The sequence below is a fragment of the Hemiscyllium ocellatum genome, chromosome 11 (assembly GCF_020745735.1).
Source record: "Hemiscyllium ocellatum isolate sHemOce1 chromosome 11, sHemOce1.pat.X.cur, whole genome shotgun sequence".
In the NCBI taxonomy this organism is placed as follows: Eukaryota; Metazoa; Chordata; class Chondrichthyes; order Orectolobiformes; family Hemiscylliidae; genus Hemiscyllium; species Hemiscyllium ocellatum.
Window position 1 is genome coordinate 69451082 of NC_083411.1, and position 21662 is coordinate 69472743.

Here is a 21662-nt window from a genome sequence, read left to right on the forward strand (position 1 = left end):
CCATGTCTCTGTAACTGCTACACCCACTAATGTGCACTGTTAATTCATTGATTTGGAATTCAATGCTACATTCATTCAGATACAGAACTTTAATTTTGATTTTGTTTGCTACCTATTTGTTTCCAGCCTAAAACTCTAAATTCCTTCAACCAGAAACATTTATTGCTGAGGTGAGTGCCCTGGACCATTGTCTCTATTATCTGTTAACTAATTTAATAATTCGCTTTTTAACTAATTATTTTTAATTACTACAGATTACACCATCTAAACTTTTTTTGCATTGTTAAGTAAACTTTACAATACTGACAAAACACTACAATATTTACAACACTGATAAAGCTTATTGTTCTCAATAATTCCGAATTACCCAATACATCTGCTGCTCACAATCAGAAATTTTAAAAAATCTTTCTCTCCAACCTTCACAGAAGTCTTCACTCAGCACATTTTAAATTTGACAGTAAACCTTATTTAAGGCACATCTTTTCTTGATGGACTGAATTCCCACTTTGAATGCAAATTCCCAGATATTCTCACTTGGCTGCTGTCTCACTCAGGCAAAGTTTCCCTTACAGAAATCATGCCCTCTTACCCATATATTGTCTTGTAATATTGCACTTGACAGTGTTTATAACACGCACTGGAAATTTTGAGAAGCGTAGAGGTCATACAATCAGGTCATACGTATGCAAGAGTTATCTAGCATCTAACAGTTGATTGAAAATTAATCTTAAGTAATCTGTATTAATCAAGGAGGCCTTCAGCTAACGGAGATAATTTTTGTATTTAGAAGGGTAAATTCACTAATCTGCTACAGGATTTACCTCAAAGAGAAAACAGATCAGACAAAGAAAATAAAACAAAGAAATGGGGATGCTGGATGTGCATGAATCATAATGTATTAGTATGCTGGTACAGCACATAATCAGGAACGCTAATGTGAAGCTAACTTTTACTACAAGTAAGGATGTTATGCTTCAGTAGACCATTGGTAGGACACATCTTGAATATTATGTGCAATTTTGGTCTCCTATTTATGGAAAGATGTAAATTTGTTGCTGGTGGAAGTGATTTATTGATACTCAGAATGAGTGAGCTACATTATGAGGGAAGATTGGACAGGCTTGACTTATTTTCACTAGAATTCAAAAGATCTAGATTTGTTGGCAAAGTTTATAAGATCCTGAATGGTCTGATAGGGTAGACAAGGGCAGAATACTTACTCATGTGGGTGGGTCCAGAGTCTGTGGACATTGTCTCAAAGAAAGGGACTGCCCTTTTACAATCAGGATGAGGGGAATCTATTTCTCTCCAAAGATTGTGTGACTTTGTAACTCGAGGCAAAAGTGAGGACTGCAGATGTTGGAGATCAGAGACAAGATTAAAGTGGTGCTGGAAAAACACAGCAGGTCAGGCAGCATCCGAGGAGCAGGAAAATTGATGTTTCGGCAGATTTCCTGAGAAGGCAATGAAGGCGGGGCCACTGAATACCTTTAAAGATAGATTGTTGTTAGATAGGGGGAATCAAGGATCACTGGAAGCAGATGAGAACGCAGAATTTAGGACACAAACCTATCAGCAATGATATCATTGAAGGGTGTAGCAGGTTTGAAGGGCTGTTGGCCTATTTCTAATTCATATTTTCATAGATACATAGAAAATTAGGAGCAGGATTAGAATATGTAGCTCTTCGACCTGCTCCATATGATCATGGCTGATCCTCCAAATCAATTCCCTGATCCCAATTTCTCCCCATATCCTTTGATTTCTATATCTATGTCTTTCTTTAAAATCTTCAATGTTTTGGGGAGACATCCACATCCTCACCACTGTCTGGGTGAAGAAATTTCTATTCACCTCTGTCCTTAAAGGCCTACCCCAAATTCTTAAACTGTAATCCAGTCATTGGGAACGTCGTGCCTATGTTTACACTGTCTGGTCCTGTTTGAATTTTATAGGTTTCTATGAGATTCCTCCTAATTCTTCTAAATTCCAGTGAACGTAGTCCTTAACTGATCCTTATGTCAGTCCCTCCACTCAGTCTGGTAAACCTTCTTTGCAAACTCCTCAATAACTGGAACATCCTTCACCAAATAAGGAGAACATCACTGCACAAAAAAATTCCAGATGTGGTCTTACCAAGGCCCTGTTCAACTGCAGCAAGACATCCCTGCTCCTGTAGTCAAACCCCCTCACTAAATAGACCAAAATATTTGTATGAATTAGTGAAAGAGCTTCATTATTAGAAACACTGAAACAAGACCAGACCATTCAGCGATAGGTCATTCTGCTATAAAGCGACAGTTGTGATCCTCCGCAATGTTGCACTATCGAAGATTGTGCTCTGGAAAACTGCTGCAGAAAATCACATTGGAGAAGATTGCTAATAGAAAATCATCATACCCGTTCAGTAGAAAGTTTGCAAAGTATCCAAACAATGTCTACAATTCGTCAAACATATTATAGCTAATTTGCGCTGATGAAATGTGTATTACAAAAGATTTATAAGGATGCTACCAGGTTTGGAAGGTTTGAGCTACAAGGAGAGGCTGAATAAGCTGGGGCTGTTTTCCCTGGAGCGTCATATGCTGAAGGGTGACATTATGGAGGTTTATATAATCCTGAGGGCCACGGATAGGGTGAATAGACAAGGTCTTTTCCCTGGGGTGGGGGAATCCAGAACTAGAGGGCATTGGGTTAGGGTGAAAAGGGAAAGATTTAAAAGGGACCTAAGGGCCAACATTTTCACATAGAGGGTGGTGCATGTATGGAAAGAGCTGCCAGAGGAAGTGGGGGAGGCTGGTAGAATTACTACATTTAAAAGGCATCTGGATGGGTATATGAATAGGAAGGGTGTAAAGCGATATGGGCCGAGTGCTGGCAAATGGGATTAGATATATTTAGGATATCAGGAAAAGATGAAGGACTTTTACCCGAAACATCGATTTTCCTGCTCCTTGGATGCTGCCTGACCTGCTGTGCTTTTCCAGCACCACTCTAATCTAGACTCTGGTTTCCAGCATCTGCAGTCCTTGTTTTTACCTATTTAGGGCATCTGGTTGCCATGGACAAGTTGGACTGAAGGGTCTGTTTCCATGCTGTATATCTCTATGACTCCCTGACCTGCATCCATATCTACTCCAGTATTTGATTTGATCATGGCTGACTTGTACATCAAATCCATTCAACTTCATACCCTTCAGCATCAAAGGCTCAATCTTGAAAACTCTAATTGACAGCCTTCTGGAAGAGATATTTCCAAATTTTGATAAAATCAGTCCATGCTTCATTCTTTTGTAATAGTGTGCTTCTGAACTTCACCTTTGAAGGATTCAGCTCTAATGTCATGCATGTGTCACCTCATCCTTCACTATGCACTAGAAAGAATCATTTTGCTCTCTGCCTATCCTGTCAACTTCTCATAAACATTTTAAACATCTCCACTCAATCTCCTACACTCAACAATCTGTCCTCATTACTGAACCTGCTTATCTCCAGTATAGTTTTGGTGAATATCTATGGTTTGTACTTTGTACTAATGTATCTTTTAAAACGGGACACCTCCACAGCAGAGGGCACAATAATCCTGTTGTGTGGGAGTAACAGTAATTGCTTGTTGTGTGCAAGTGTACTTGTGCCAAAGCTGAACTGTGAGGCTGGTTGCTTTGCGAGGGAATCTGATACCCTCACATCCATTTTGTTTGGAACTAAGTGCAGGCTATCATTTTGAAGCTATGCAAATATTATTGAGCTTTAACCCACAAAGTACTTCTAAAAATATATATATGCTGCTACACGGATTAAATAATTTTCAAAAATCTCCCTCAGCAATGGCCACTTAAAGAGGTGTAGAAAAAAAAGGATGGTTTTGCTTGTTTATGTATCCAGATCACTGTTGATGCAGTCAATCCATTAACACCATTATGCTTCAATGTGAGAGATGTCACACAGGGCAATTACAGCACCAGCACAAAACAGCTTAACTGTCAACATAACAATGAGGTAGAATACGCTCAACTGAGAGCTGGGGATAGAACCGAGATCATTGCAGTCAATGTCCATGCTGGTGCAAAGTTTAATTTCCCATGGAAACCTCTGACACACTTTTCGATTGCAAAAAAAAAGGGCTAATTATGGAGCCATTATCTCTCTTCCTGTTTGTTTGCTAACAGAGATTGTTTGTTTTGAAACGGAGTAATTCCAGTCAGCGCATGGCCTTAATGTGAGGCTTGTAATGTATGTCTGATTTATGACCAAACGAGAAATCAAACAGAATTGGCTTCCCAGATGCCAAGTACTTCAGTCATCTCTGTTCACTTGAACCTCATTTCCATAGTGACGAGAATCTGATGCTAAGGACCTTTCAGCAATAATAATGTAACTGAGAAATCTGAACGCTGAGCGGCACACACTGTACCTAGTGTGACTGCAACTGTTCCACAAATCTAAAAGCAACAGAGACATCACCCAGGTGTATGTGCTCCTTTGTGTTCACTGCGCTTCAAAACTGCCACAATATCGGGGGATCCTGTGAAAGAAGCCATGAAAAATAATCATCGGCTTTTACTGGAGGAATTGATCTCGAGTGTGAGTTTGTGTTAGTTATCACTGATTACTTGTCATTAATCATTAAGTCATCATCATGTGTAAATTTAGCAAAAAGCTTATGTCCACATGACTATTTTCTTTTGGACATATGACTGTTTCCTGGCAACCAGGTGGTGCTATGAATTCAGAAAATGCAGATTTACAGTAATGTGACTGGCAAGGGCATTTGTGTTATCTGCTACATGTCTGCAGGCATACAACTGTAATTGGAGGTCAAAGATCTAGACTGACACTGCAGTGCATGACTGAAAGAATGCTGTGCAGTTGGAGTCACCTTCTTTAGGAAGAAGGGACATTAAACTGAGGCCTTGACTGCTCTCTGAGATAAACATTCTATGGCAATATTTTGAACAAGTGCAGTAATTTTACGTCTAGTGCGCTTGTCAACATTAATTCCTCCAATCAACATCACTGAAACAATTATCATATACTGTCTTTGGGGTTTAGCTATATGTGAACTGACAGTTGTGATTCATATGTTAAAACAGTGACTGCATTTCAACAGTCCTTTGTTAGCAAAAAGATTTTCAGGATATTCTGAAGTGGTGAAAGGTGCTGCATATGCAATATTTTCTTTCCTTTATTATTGTTGTACTTGAAGGGTCTGTTTCCATGTGGTATGACTCTATGAACTGTTCTGTCCAAACACCTTTTCTTGTGACCAGCTGTGTGAACTCTTATAGTTAACAAGCCTTGCTTCCAAAGGCTCCCTGTATGTAGGTCAGTTTTCATGCACACTGTAAATGAGACCAAGGGATTATGAAAGGTAGATAGGCATTTTATCCCATTGCTATGGAATATACATAGGGAACAGTCTCTCTACATTTCTTGGCTGTCTTTATGAAGCCATTGCTTGGCCGTTCCTTGACCTAGAAACATAGGAAATGGCGTAGGCCCATCAGGAGTCTGTTCCACCATTCAATGAAATCATGGCCGATATGTGGCCTAACTCCATATACCTGCCTTTGACAATTAAAATTGTATGTCAAATTGTGAGATAGTGAATCTTGCAGCAACTGCTTTCATGAAGTTTGTACCACCATCTCAAAAGATCTCCTGCTTTTAATCCCAAAAAGTCCTTCTGTCTGGATCTTATTTCTGTTTGGAGGGTATGCATAGAATCATCAGCAAAATTCAAAGACCTTCCTTCTGTCTCTTACCCTTCTGCATGCTCCATGTTCCTGGACTGTTCAGCCAAGGATAACCATATGTTTTTATTTTAATCAGTGAAACCGCAGTTCCATCGATCCCATTAGCTCAAGAGAAACAGTGGTTTTATTACAGTGATCTCATCCCATATAAAAGATGAAGGCCAGTCCAGCAAACTTGATCAGAGTGGGGCTGAACTGGTGAATGGACATACTGACTGCCCTCTTACTAACCAGCTAATAGTAGAATATAGTGCCGGGTATTCCCAAGACAAAGGGTGATTGTCACGCACTCCAAGCCAACCCGAAAAGAAATGTCATGGAAAGTTTACAATTTGTGATGATGGTACGATCAGAACACACAAGTGATTTTTTTCAGTTTGTTGCTCCTATTGTATGACAGCAGCACCTACTGGGAATACCCTGGTCAAACGTTAAGGTGGGAAGGTGAAAACCACAGACTAAGTCAGATACATTGATCTTAATGTGCTTTTGAGAGGTACTGAGGAGTTTGATATTAAAATTCCCTATGTTAGTGTTCAATAGGTTTCTGATCTTCTTCCCTCCATATTTTATTAGGCCATGTTCTGGAAAATTGGATTAGAATAGTTTGGTGGTTGTTTTTGACTGGCAAGATTTGATGGTTGAAGGGCCTCTCTGTCTGCTGTAGACTTGAATGACGCTATGAAAAGCCTTCTTCATATTTTCAGCCATATCAGTGGTGATGCTTTCCGATCTGCCTCAGAAACTTCTCAAAGCCTGGGCTGGGACATCAAGTGCAGTGGTGACCTGAAAGTTTGAGGTCACAAGTTTCTAAGCTTGCCATGGCCGCTGTGGAGTTCTGGCTGAGTTGTAACAGCTGTACATCTAATACAACAAGACCCCTGCTCTCACAACCCACAAACCGTGACTTCTCACTTCTCATTGAGGCAGTCACAGCAATTTTCAAGACTCCAATTGGAGTCACACTGGGAAGGCATGTCCAATTCCACTCCCCATAAAACTAAAATTGTAGCCTCGAGTAGAGGCAAAAATAGAGTCCAAAATAGTTCAGAGGAATAAGCTTGTGAGTGATGTGTCACGAGGTGAGAGCTGAGTTAATTTGCTGGCCCAAAATTTCCAGGATCCAATCGGGATTTGTTTGTGAGTGACGAAAATTTGGCATGGCTGCTGAATGTAACTAAGGCAGTGCTGCACTGTCAGAGGTGTGTTCAAGCAATAACCCTCCTATCTTCTCAGGTGGATGCAACAAATCGCATGAAATCACTTACAGTTAAAAGGAGAAGGCAAACTGAGCATTGGGAAAATCCAATGGAAGAGAATGGAATGAAAGTAATTCCAATGAGTAGCATATGTCTGGCAAATTTTTTTGTCACACAAAGAATTCCTTTACTGGTTTCTGGGAATTTTGTGCTCAGCAAATTTGCTTATTTCACCCTGATGGCTCAGTAGTTGGCACTGCTGCCTCACAGCACAGGGATCTAGGTTTGATTCCACCCGCTGTCTTTGTGGAGTTTGCACATTCTCCCTGTGCCTGCCTGGTTTTCCTCCGGCTGCTCCAGTTTCCTCCCACAGTCCTAAGAATGCAGGTCAGGTGGATTGGCCATGCAAAATTGCCCTTCATGTCCGAGGATGTGCAGGCTACATGGATTTGCTGTGGGAAGTATAGGGTGGGAGAGTGGGTCTGGGTGGGATGCTCTCAGAGGGTCAGTGTGGACTCAATGGGCTGAATAGTCTGCTTCCACACTGAGGGAATTCTATGAGAAAACCTGGTGCAGTTTCTTTCCAAGTCCTTTTTTTTTAACCAGCGTCTCAACTCTCGTGCATCAGCACATCCCCTGATCGGCCATGAGTTATCCACAATGAGGGAAGTGTTCCATCTGCCAGCTTGTACCTCTCTTTCCGTAACAACTCGGTACAAATTAAAATCCTTCAGTAGGCCAAGCAGCTTGGGATAGGCGATCAGATTACTATGGTGATCACTTAAAAAGCTGGAGTGGTTTGTAGTGGCTGTGTGAAGGAAATCAGCTGACAATTGTGAAATACCTCAAAGAGTCAGTAGCTGCTGATATAAAACGACATAATCAAGATGACAGTGAAGTGAAATTAAACGCCTGAGTCCCTGAATCCCTTACAGTGACTGCAATTATAATTGCGGGCTGACTAACAATTGTGAAGCTCAAAAGGAACCAGGGCAAAATAATGTGGCTGGAAATCGAGACTGTGACAAATGTCTATGAAGCTATTTAGTCCTTAACTAGGCAGAGACAGAAATACTAACAGCAATCCCGCAGCACACCCCACCCCAATTTACCCAATGGACTGCAATAATTGCACGGTGACTCTGTTTTTCCCTGTGAATTTGTTTGAAGGTAAGTATGATAATATCCCTAGCATGTATACCCGTAATAATAATATTAGCCCTGCTGTATAAATTAGATTGTAAGCCTTTGCTGATTAAAATGTATTTTTGTTGGGTATTTTCTTCATATAAATATTTTCATTTTAGAAAATTCACAATAGGCGGTCATAAATTGTTGAGAATTCATTTGAAGACAGTCTTGAGAAAACCCAACTAAATTTAGAATCATTCCAGTATAACTGATCTGAGCTTACTGTACTTCCTAATGGTACTGGCTCGTGGGTCATGTTAGATTGAGCTGCTACAACATTCATTAGTCCCTGTCTTTTACCCTGGACTTGACCACTCAAACATTCTCTTGGCTGACTTCCCATCTTTGATCCTCCATGAACTGGACCTCATCCAAAGTTCAATTTCTCATCTCCTTACACAAATCTGGCTCACCCATCGAGTTTGCGCTTGTTGGCTCCCAGTTCATCTATGCTTTGTTATAAAAAAAAAGTTTTAGCCTTATGCTCAAATTCATTCATAACTATATGGCTCAATATTTCTCCAGACCTGCCTGCCCTGCAAATCTCCAAGATGTCTGAGATCCACCAACTCTGACTGGTTGTACATCCATCCTTGTCTATGCTGGTCATGCCTTCAGCCCTTTCTGCTGTAAGCTTTGGAATTTCCTCTTAAACTACAGAGTTTATAGAAGTTTACAGCATGGAGAGAGAGCCCTCAGATCAACATGTCTATGCCACAATTCACAAGTAGCCTCGTCCCATTTACTGGCATTTGGTCCATATCCCACCATACTTATCCCATCCATGTACCTGTCCAAATGTTTCTTAAAAGACAAAATTGTACTCACCTCCACCACTACCTCTGGCAGCCCTTTCCAGGCACTCACCATTCCATGTGTGAAAAAGGTCCCATTCTGCACCCTTTTGTAACTCTCCTCTCTCATCTTAAACCTATGCCCTCTAGTTTTAGTCTTCTCTACCATGGGAGAAAGCTTTCAGCTATCTACCTTATTTATGCCTCTCATGATTTTATAGCCATTTTAGGTTAACCCCTTTGTCTCCACGCTGCAGAGAAAAAAGTCCCAGCCTATCCAGCCTCTCCTTATAGCTCAACCTTCCAGTCAAGACAACATCTTAGTAAATCTTTTCTCCACTCTTTAATTATGCTCTCGAGTTTAATTATGCCCTGTCTATAGTAGGGTGACCAGAACTGCAAGTATTACTCCAAATGTGGTCTTACCAACATCTTATACAGCTGCAAAAAGACTTCCCAACTCCTGTACTCAGTGATCTGACCAATGAAAGCAAACATGCTGAAAGCCTTCTTCACTGCTCAATCTACCTGTGACTGCACTTTCAACAAATTTGTACCCTTAGACCTCTTGTTCTATAATCCTCCCCAGAGCCTACCATTGATTGATTTACCCTGGTTTGACCTACCAAAATGCAACACCTCGCATTTATCTAAATTAAACTCCATCTGCCACTCCTCAGCCTGATGGCCCAGTTGATCAAGAACTGCCCCACCTTTATTTAAGACACAGCTTAAAGCCTTTTTGTTGACAAATCCAGGGGTATGGGTTCATACACAGAACTGTTTTAAGATCTCCTTCCTTGAATTTTTTTGTCTGATAATGCTCATGTGCAGTGTCTCGCAATGTTTCACTATTTGAAATCTTGGTATAAATATGCGTTGCTGCTGCTGATCGTTTCTCCCACTGAAAATGATGCCCTTGGCGGTTACGTTTCTACTTTGAAAAACATATGACGAACTGATGTTGTACGACTGAAATCTTATTTGTTAACCAACCCCACTATCACCCATATGTCAAAACAGCAATCAAATTGTTTATAGTTTTGTTGCTCCAAAATGACTGTAAATTCAGAACAGTTGTTTTACTTTTTGTGTCAACATATCCATTAATGTCTCATATTAAAATATTAAACTCTTCTGTCTGTGCTGACTCCCAGTATAAATTCCTCTGTCCATATTTACAATGGAAATACCTTGCCATGCTTTAATTGCTTGACAATTTTTGCACACTGATGTAGGCATCTCCTGTATCCTCAGTCTATACTGTACCCTCAGTCCCCAACAAACTGTACTTTGGTCTCTTTCTTTTGAAATGCTAAGCGTTTTGTTTCTTGGTTTTGTGTTCTCAGCCCGAAGACAGGTCCAACTTACAGGGTCGCCACATCCACCAGATATAGGGCAAGGAGGCAAGTGCCATATCCAACCAAGCAAGAACAAGAATCAAATCCTGTTCTGTTGGTATGAACCTGATCCAGACCACCTGACCAGCCAACTGACCATCTCCTTTCCAAGGGGTCCAAGTCACATCGTAGTTTGGAGCTATTATTAATGTTGGTAGTGGTTCCAACCTTTGCTCCATTGCATGGTCAACCAAGAATCTCTCCTAACCTTGTCACCTGCCATTGACAGAACACCCTCAATGATCCGGAACATCAATTATCCGAATTTCGGATTATCCAAACAAGATCTCAAGGTCCCGTATAAATGCTATCCATTATCCGAACAATCCGTTATCCAAACTCTCAATTATCCAAACAAAATAATCCCTGCCCATCTCGTTTGGATAATCGAGATTATTCTGTATATATTTTGGAAGGAATTGCAAGTTGATGGCCATACTGTTTGCTTGCCTTATGAATGCACTTCTTTGAGCTGGAGTAGGACTTGAATGCCAGAGCTTCTGACCCAGAGGCAGGGAGACTACCTCATAAACCACAATATCTCTTAAGAGTTTTCCCATTTAATCATATCTAATAGTATAAAATCAAAATGCCATTTAAGAATAGAAACAGAATGCCTGACGTTAAAATATGGTTTGAATTATGTCTACATATCTTTGCGGAGTTATCCCTTTCTATTTAATTCTCTTAAAACTCTTAAGGGCAGCAGATGCTTGGGAATCTGATTGAATTAAAAATATATGCAAACATAGCACGGGAATTTATGTCTCGGAGTGGAGACTCGAACCCCCTGGCAAAACGTATTTGAAGTACTGTCAGCATGTTTTGTCTCTATACCGCAAAGAAAACTGAGGCACAGCGGAAAGTACAAACAAGGTTCTCGAGGTTGGTGCCAGCAATGAGATTGCAGCAAGTGGAAGGGACTGGTCAAGTTGAGGAGATTTTGAAGGGGCCTGACATCAGTCTTTAAAATTGTAAATGAGTTTGGACAGACTAGCTGTGGAGACAAGCCAAAACCATGGCATGTAAATACAAGATATTTGCTAAGAAGTCCAACAGAGAATAAGGAGCTTGCTACACAGGAAGTGGTTGGCACTTAGCTACTTTAAAAAGGAAGCTCAATGAGTACATGAGAGAATGCCTTAGAAGAGGTAGATCAAATAAGAGAATACTTATGTTGGGTATAAATACTTTGCGTGCCCTTGTTGGGTCAAATGGTCCATTTCAAGGTTGTATATTATCTGTGATTTTAAATACTTCTCCTCAAAGATACCCAACTCCTTGACTTGGAAGTAGATTGTCATGTTTTTATTATCACGGGGTCAAAATTCTGGAACTTCACACTCAACAGCACTCCAAAGGTTTTGTTATCTTGTGGAAAACAGTGGTTGAAGGCCAGTTAGGAACATGTAATGAATTCTGAAAATGGACAATCAGCTAAAAAGCATTTCTACATCAGACAACGTGCATATGAAGTTGGATTTTCATTTATGGAGTCAGAAGTTCAACATCAAGAGCAATTTTGGATCCAAGATTGCAACATCTCAGTATCTTAATAGCCAGATGGCACCCCCACTAACCAATTAGAAGTGGAAAGTATCCCAATTTAAAAGGAGTTTAGTTATTTTGCATTGGAAAGAAGAAGAGATAAGCAACTAGGTAGGAGGACGGACACCCCGTGCAAGAGCAATACCACAATTCATTGATATTTCTCTTCAGATCTTGTTTAGAGGCATTAATATCTTCAATTTCTGACCTCTTCTGTTTGCCTAATAATGGAACCTCCTTTGTAAACTCACTCCCTCCACTGTGTACTAATGCATGAGTAGTTGCCAGATTCTGTTCCCTCTTACAGTGTTCTGAGTAGCATCTGTTCAAATGACTTGCACCCCACTGTGATTCAGCCTCCTTGATAGACAAGCTGGAGGCCCTGCATGTTTTCCAGGCTCTTTTCAAGAATTGCAAACTGCTGTTCAAATGATACTCTCTGCATGTTTAATTCCCCAACTACCATTTCCCGAAAAGCTATGGCTTCCAACTTCCCGACTCGGCTTAAAAGATTGTAGTGTGTCAGATTTAGTCCCAATGAACTTGCCCACTTCCATTTCCACCTTAACCATGTTGTGAAATTTGATCCATTCAGTCCACTCTAGCCTTGAATTGTGTGTCAGGATTTGGATTCTATACTGAACCACAAAGCAAGAAAGTTCTGTTGATGAATAGCCCTATTAGTGAAAAGAGCAATCATTAGTTTAGAATGCAAACTATCAAGATATATTGAGTAATAAAGATTAATACTTAATATTTTACTCATCAAGGTGTGACACAATTCACAAGTTCAACATGCTTGAGTCTGCCTTTCCTGAACCTGGAGTCTTTTCTTGGTTCCTTGAACTTGATCTCTTGACTCATCAGATCTTAGCTTCAGCCTAATAAACATACAAATGCTTTTGTAGCTTTAAGATTTCAACTCTGGTAGATTCTGCTTTAACACACAATTTATCAGTCTACGTTCACTGTTGAATCTGCACACCAGTCCTCTTCAAGTTACATGACAGTATTTAGCACTTAAAGAAATGGCAAATTGATGAGCTTGTTAACAGTATTCAAATACTACATACAGTTTAAGACTTTTTGCCACAAAGCTTATGTACAAATGGATGATTTAAACATTATTAATTTCTCAAATATGCCAATGAGATGAAGTCTAATAGCAGATAAATGGAGTTGAGGAGCTCAGTCATTGTCTATTTTCATATCCTTACTGGATGGTCCAGTTGTCAGTCTCTATCATTTGCCTGATGTCAGGGGTAGGGGAATGTAGCCTTTAATTTCCACAGTTTTGCAACTCTTTCCTGGCTGGAAGTCAACTTGTAAGCATTTAAATTGGTCTTGGAGTGAAAACTAAATCTGAGTGGTTCAAAATCTGTCTTGCGGGAATCTGGTATGTTGTTAAAATCGAGCCCTAATGCAGCAAAACACGACATTTGTGACTTCAATATGCTTTAAATCCATGTGCACAAGTGCTCAATGTTCATTGGGAAAGCAATTATTGCTGAGGTTTTATTTGACCCATCAAAAAAAACACTTGAGAGTGAATGATGCTACATAAATGTGTAAAAGTAATTGCTACAGCTCCATTTATCTTTAATAATCACCTGTCACTGATGACACCGATTGTGGGACTGACACAGTGGATGGTTAATGTATTTATTTTTCTCTATGAGAGGTATTTTGCTATATAAGGTTTGCTTTGTGTGAACAAGGCTTGACAAGATGATGGGCTGTATCATTCTTTAACAGTGCTGGCTTGATGTTGCTGCTTGAACTGTTGCCGTTATAATTGTCTGTTTGCTCTGACCTTGTCTGTGCTTTCAGTTCTCAGGATTTAGTGCTTCCTCCTAATAATGAGTCACTTGCTTATTCCTCACCTTGTGTTCCCTGTTTATTTGTAAAGAGGAATTGTTGGGGTCTCGCTGCGCCAATAGGCAATAGGTCACTATTTGTTGCAATATTTCACAAATATGGTGTTATTTATTAAACAGACGTCACTGAGATAAATTATACCCTACAAAATTGTTGGCAGCACAGCTCAGTAAGTGAAGGGAAAAAAAAATTATATGGCCCTCTGACCACTGAGATGCAATGAATCTTTGTAAAGCTCCATAGCAACAACATATGTTTGACCGAATAATGGGACTTTGTTGGATACAGAGTGTCAGCATTGAGGAAATATCAACACTAAATCTTCAGTTTTATAAGTAAAAATTGGGGCAAAGGATTGCTTTCATGTAGTGAACCTGTTGACATATTTCATCGCATTCATTGTGTAAATAGTGTAGGCTGTGACTGAAAGATGTCTCACCCTTATATTTATACAACAGGGATGTAATGCAGACCATATTTTAATGTGGTACAATAGGGATCACACATTCCTTGAACCTCATATCACATCACTAAGTCATAAGATAGAAAATACAATGTAAAATCCCAAAGAAAGTATTCAGCAAACATTATGGAATTCTCATTTTGAATAATGGGTACGTAATAGAACATAGAACATAGAAAAATACAGCGCAGTACAGACCCTTTGGCCCTCGATGTTGCGCCGATCCAAGCCCACCTAACCTACACTAGCCCACTTTCCTCCATATGACTAACCAATGCCTATTTAAATGCCCATAAAGAGGGAGAGTCCACCACTGTTACTGGCAGGGCATTCCATGAACTCACGACTCGCTGAGTAAAGAATCTACCCCTAACGTCAGTCCTATATCTACCACCCCTTAATTTAAAGCTATGCCCCCTCGTAATATCTGACTCCATACGTGGAAAAAGGTTCTCATGGTCAACCCTATCTAAACCCCTAATCATCTTGTACACCTTAGTGGGCGGCACGGTGGCACAAGTGGGCGGCACGGTGGCACAAGTGGGCGGCACGGTGGCACAGTGGTTAGCACTGCTGCCTCACAGCGCCTGAGACCCGGGTTCAATTCCCGACTCAGGCGACTGACTGTGTGGAGTTTGCACGTTCTCCCCGTGTCTGCGTGGGTTTCCTCCGGGTGCTCCGGTTTCCTCCCACAGTCCAAAGATGTGCGGGTCAGGTGAATTGGCCATGCTAAATTGCCCCTAGTGTTAGGTAAGGGGTAAATGTAGGGGTATGGGTGGGTTGCGCTTCGGCGGGTCGGTGTGGACTTGTTGGGCCGAAGGGCCTGTTTCCACACTGTAAGTCTAATCTAAAAAAACCTCTATCAAGTCACCCCTCAACCTTCTTTTCTCCAATGAAAACAGCCCCTAAGCACATTCTTATTAGGTGTTAAGGAGGTCTTCAGTGGGTAACTAAGCCAAATGGGTTTAGTGGTTTCTTGCTATGCACATATATAGTGCATGGTTAGTTTTCCAAAACAATGTGCAATCGGACACCAAGTATGAGGTGAGGGAACACTCAAGCACTGGTTGAAGTCATAGCTTTGGAAAAAGGATTTTTACAGCTGGAGAGAAAAAAATTTAAAAAACATAGGAGGAAGTTCCAAAGAGACGTGCAGGATATCTGAAGGCCTTGCCACTCCGGGTATGCAGAACACATCAACATTGACAGAGTGCTGCAGATTGGTAAAGGTCAAGGAGCTTTTAAAACAAGGACAAATATTAGACAGGATAAATGCTGTAAAGTTAGAGTGGGTTTCTGAGGAGATACGACCCAGGCCCTCTGATCAGAGTTGGCAACTTCATTTCAGATGCTGACAGGAAAATGAACTGCACACTTCCCTTTGGGGGTGTTCATGCAGACTGGCTGAGCCAGGACCCCGTTCAGGCCAGGAACCCACACAGACAGCAGCAGAATAGATCAACCACACCCCTTTTCCTGACACTGGTTGGCATACTCAACGATTTAAAGTTTCTGTGGACACTTGAGAGATGGTGCATGTGTCAGAATTAGAAGAGGGAGTGCATTGGGTGGCAGTTGGGTGTGGTGAAGTGTGCCAGGTCAGTGGGTGAGAGTATACAGTAGGTTGGGGTGGGGGTCTGGTCAGAGGTGATTTTGGGGTCATGAAGTAGGTCTCAGGGTGACTCAGGAGGCTGTGGTTGATCAGATTCTGAGAGGGAATAGATGCTGGGCATCCTTGGTGGAGGGGTCAGAGGTTTTTGCAGGTGCCAGTTTAATAGCTATCTATAGTTAGAGTAAGTTTTAATCTCTGCAATTTTTCTGTGTTAAATATTAAGTAAGGCAAAAGCTCCTTAAATCTTTAACTCAAACTCAGCAGTAGAGACTTTTCCTGTGTTTTTAGATGCTGGGTAATTGCCTATTGGAAGTTTCAAATACAAGGGTAACTCCCACAACTCCTGTCTTCATCACTGTTATGATTATCTTTCAAACGACAAGATCATGCTCATCATTTATTCAAGTATTATAAAGTCCTTTGCTCGCTGAAAAGTCAGGTTTTGTTTTAAGACTAACCCCAAGCTCAAAGCTGCGGGAGGGGGGGGTCCTTGGAAATTGTACCCATGTTAATATCACATACTTCCTTCCTCAGTAAAGGTTTTGATAAACCAACTCTTAACTCAGACTTACAGAGGACAATTTTTGGAAATTCCAGAGTTGCATGCACATTGATCCCGGATATTTGATCACAGAAAGCAAAGTTCCTGACCAGGCCAAAGGATCAAATAATTCATTTCAGAAATGAAGCAGAACCAATTCTACTCTGACAGTGTCTGAAACTAATGATTCACAAGCAAGGTACTTTTGATTCTTCCTCAATGCTGCAATGATAACTGTAAGTTTCAGAGTAGCTTAGTGCAGCTCTGCTGATTCTAAGGATATTGCATGCGTATGCAATAGAGATACTGTCAGGGTTGATGAGCCTAGCTACAAGTGCCACTGTCAGTCTGGAGTGTCCTCCTTTGCAGCTTATTCAGAACTGAATATGACATACTATTGCACAGAGAGGAGTTTTGTTCACGGAGGTTGATGAGGAAAAGGACCTTAAAGGCTCAACAGTTGGGCCAGCAAGGGGAATTTGAGTAAGACGCAGAAATGGGAAGAGAATCCTTTACTGACAGTTCAAGAAATTGTGCTGCTTGCGTCCAGGAAACTTCTCAAATTTTTAATATGACCACCATCTGAACAACACTTGCTACATCTTCCCCAAACCAATGCCTCACCAACACTCAAATCCCCTTACAATAGATTACTGAATCTCAGTGAATCCTTTTATAGGCAATGTTATTGCAGCCCTACTGTAAATACATGAATTTTTTAAAAGTTACATGTTTAAAAGTAATAATTTATTTTTTAAATTTTAATGCACAAATTTGTGGTCTATATCCTCCCAGATTTTTAGTGGTTTTTCTAACTGAGATTTATGCCCTGGTCCAATTCGAATTTTCTCACACAACTTTCAGCTGTGCAGCTCATTAATCATGTAACCAACGTCTCCAGCACACAACTCACAGACTCATGTGGTAGGAGAGACAGAAGTGCTTACCACGACTGGGACTTTGCAATGCTCATGCCTCAGGTGCTATGTTTAAACCTGACTCCGCAGCACTACGAACACTACAAGGCAGGAACTGGCTTTACACACACTGCTTGTCCACCATTATTAGCAAGTGAACTTCCCCGGAAAGGCACCCCAATTAGCCAAACAAATCCCCAAACAGAGATTTGAAGGCGCTGGTGAATGAGGTGGTGGAAAGGAGGGCAGACTGCCAAATGAGGCAAGACCAGTGTACATGGCCAGCCTGATGGCAATAGCACTCTGGATCGGGGCATTCTCCAGGGTGAAAATGCAATGCGCAACAGTGCCAGAAGAAGGTGATTGATCTTTTGTGTTGCCCAAGGGTGTGTCACGATTTTCTCTCTGCTCATATACACACACAGAGCGATCACTCACTCTAAATCTCCCACTACACAAATTTCACACCAAAACTAATAGATGACAATTCTTATCATGATCTTCACTCACTGGCTGTCACCCACCCAATCCTCCAAAACTATTCAACCTTCCTGTGCTTCCCACTCTCCTATTGAGAACATCTCACCACCTGGCCTACCCCTGCATCGCAACAAATGCTCTTCAATTCACCTCCATCACTGTCAATTCCACACTTTGACTTAGAGTCATAAAGATGTACAGCACAGAAACAGATACTTCTGTCCAACTCGTTCATGTCAACCAGATATTAATCTAGTCCCATTTGCCAGCTCTCATATCCCTCCAAATCCTTCCTATTTGTATACCCATCCAGATGCCTTTTAAGTTTTGTAATTGTACCAGCCTTCACAACTTCCTCTGGCAGCTCATTCCATATATGGGTGAAAACATTACCCCTTAAGTTCCTTTTAAATCTTTCCCCTCTCACCTTAAACCTATGCCATCTAATTTTGGACTCCTCTACCCTGGGAAAAGACAGGGTAGTGGAGTTTCTTATACATTTGCCCTATCCATGCCGCTCATGATTTTATAACTTCTTTAAAGTCTCCCCTCGGCCTCTGTCACTCCAGAGAAAATAGTCCCAGCCTATTCAGCCTCTCCCTACAGCACAAACCCCCCAACCCTGGCAATATTTCCTGCACCCTTTCAAGTTTCACAACATCTTTCCTATAGCAGGGAACCTAGAATTGAACATAATATTTCGAAAGTGGCCTAAAACTTGCGCCCACACCTCCACACTCACTTCCCTCCAAGGCCCCAAGGGATCCTTCCATATCCGCCACAGGTTCACCTGTACCTCCACACACATCATCTATTGCATCCGCTGCACCCGATGTGGCCTCCTCTATATTGGTGAGACAGGCCGCTTACTTGCGGAACGCTTCAGAGAACACCTCAGGGACGCCCGGACCAACCAACCCAACCACCCTGTGGCTCAACACTTTAACTCTCCCTCCCACTCCACTGAGGACATGCAGGTCCTTGGACTCCTCCACCGGCAGAACATAACAACACGATGGCTGGAGGAGGAGCGCCTCATCTTCCGCCTGGGAACCCTCCAACCACAAGGTATGAATTCAGATTTCTCCAGTTTCCTCATTTCCCCTCCCCCCACCTTGTCTCAGTCGGTTCCCTCAACTCAGCACCGCCCTCCTAACCTGCAATCTTCTTCCTGACCTCTCCGCCCCCACGCGACTCCGGCCTATCACCCTCACCTTGACCTCCTTCCACCTATCCCACCTCCATCGCCCCTCCCCCAAGTCCCTCCTCCCTACCTTTTATCTTAGCCTGCTTGGCTACTCTCTCTCATTCCTGATGAAGGGCTTATGCTCGAAACGTCGAATTCTCTATTCCTGAGATGCTGCCTGGCCTGCTGTGCTTTGACCAGCAACACATTTTCAGCTAACCAATGTCCTGTGCAGCTGTAACATAATCCTCCAACTTGTTAGAGCCAGCCATTTCAATTCCCCCTCTCTCACACCTGACGACACCGTCAAAATAAGGCCACATGCAAACTGGAGGAAGAACACCTCATCTTCCACCACAGGGGCTTACAACCATACAGCCTGAACACGTAATTCACCAGCTTCCAAAACTCCCCACACCCCCCCTCCCCACCTCATCCCAGGTCCAGCCCTCCCTCTCTGCCTTTCTCCCTTGACCTGACCTAACCTGTCCATCTTTATTCCCACCCATCTGCTCCACCCTTCCCACTGACCAATCACAATCACCTCCTACCTGGATCCACCTATTGCCAATCCACCTACCTTTCCCGCAACCCCAGTCCCCTCTCCATTTATTTCTCAGTCCCCTTCCCCTCACCCACTTCTGATTACAGCTTCCGACCTGAAACGTTAACTCCTCTGATGCTGCTTGACGTGCAGTGTTTTATTTTCCGGCTCCATGCTTTATCGACTCTAACTTTACAGCATCTACAGTCCCCACTACTTCCAAGAGGAACAACTGCCCCAATCAGTTGGAGACAGTGAAGTTATCAGTTGGGTGACAGACATAAGGCTCCTCATCCCAAATGAGGAGAAAAACTGGATTTGATTGGAGAATGCCTCTGTTCAAGTGGGAACAGAGAAACCTCAATGAGCAGTCGAAGGTGTGGTGCTGGAAAAGCCCTTCATGAGGAATCATGCCCGAAACGTCGATTCTCCTGCTCCTTGGACACTGCCTGACCTGCTGTGCTTTTCCAGCACCACACTCTCGACTCTGATCTCCAGCATCTGCAGTCCTCACTTTCTCCTAGACCTCAATGAGCACCCAACATTCTAATCTTCATTTGACAAAATGGCCCTGTTCTTCTATTAATGCCAGTGTTATCTCTGTCTTAACCTGCACTAGCTCTTAGACTTTTTATACTACTAATCCCCTCTCTTCTCTTATTCAGGCACCACTGAGATTTAGCGAACTATTACAAAAGTGAGACAAGCACCACCAACCTGCAGTGATTGTGGCAGCTCTTGGCCAGCACACAGGACTCCATACTTTCACTCACCTTGTGAAAGAAAGTGTGGAATCAGCAAGCCAGCTAGTACACTGTACACAACTGAATTTTTCCAAACATCTGCTTTTTGTTAAAATGCGAAGTAAAATGCTGGCACAGTCATTGGCAGCTGCAAATTAGCCAATGGATATGAACAATATAGATAAATGACCATTCATGAAAAAATCGTGATAATTCTAGTCTGTGCCACTTTCATCAGTGTCTGCATGTGCATTTCATCCATTTTTTTCTGAAACATTGAAGTGTTTTAATCGTATGTACACAATTTGTTGTTGCTGTCTGTACCCCTGGACCAATGGCCAGTGTCTTTTAAAATCAATGGTTTGAACTTCCCCAGCCCCTGAATGACATGGGCCAAGTGTGAATCAGTTGAGATAAAATGGCAAGTTTGGAAAAACGAGATTCTCAACATTGGGAGATTAAAGTTCAATTTACCACCAAAGCCTCAAAAGGTGAAATGACAATCTTGCTGGTGAATGGTGAAAGGCCTTTTGGATGTATTGACAACTTATTGTTACGTTCCAGTTCAGTAGAGGTAAACCTGACAGCGATAACTTCCCTATAAATGTCTGAATGGGTACCTGGTAGCACTAACTTGCCATTTACTCCTCCTGCCCCCACCCTGAACAACAGTCCCTGTGCATGGGCCCATCCACAGAGGCTGACTCATTCAGATAACACCTCATTGCTTCAATGCTACACTTCAGAGCATATTGTTGCCTTTCATTGAAATGCTGCTGCTGCCAGGCTCCTTCGCACACTGGGACAAGTCCTCATCTGAAGTATCAGAACATGGTGCAATCAGGGTTCCCAGATTGCTCTCTTAGAGTTCACTCTACTTTGTACTTACTTGAACGCTCTGGCCGCAACTGATTCTCCTTGACAGTTTTCCTTTTTGCGGCATCATTCAAAACTTCAAGGCCTCCTATACTTCTGCCTTGCCTGACTGTTTAGCACAGACAGACAGCTTGTCATGGTCATTAGCACTGAGCAGTCAAGGAGATGTAGGTGTTGCAATATGGCACATGCTCCATCAATGTTATACCTACACCATGTGGCAGCAGCTCACACACTAAATATACTGCACATGCTTTAGCCAATGACCAAGTCTCAAAATCTAAGGGAAATTGCTTTCAGATGGCACAGTGGCTCAGTGATTAGCACTGCTGCTTCACAACTCCAGGGATCCGGGTTCAGTTCCACTCTTGAGTGACCGCCTGTGGGGAGTTTGCGCATTCTCCCCGTGTCTGCCTGGGTTTCCTCCTGGTGGTCTGGTTTTCTCCCACAATCCAAAGTTGTGCAGGATATGTGGATTGGCCATGCTAAATTGCCCATAGTATCTGGGGATGTGCAGTTTAGCTGGGTTAG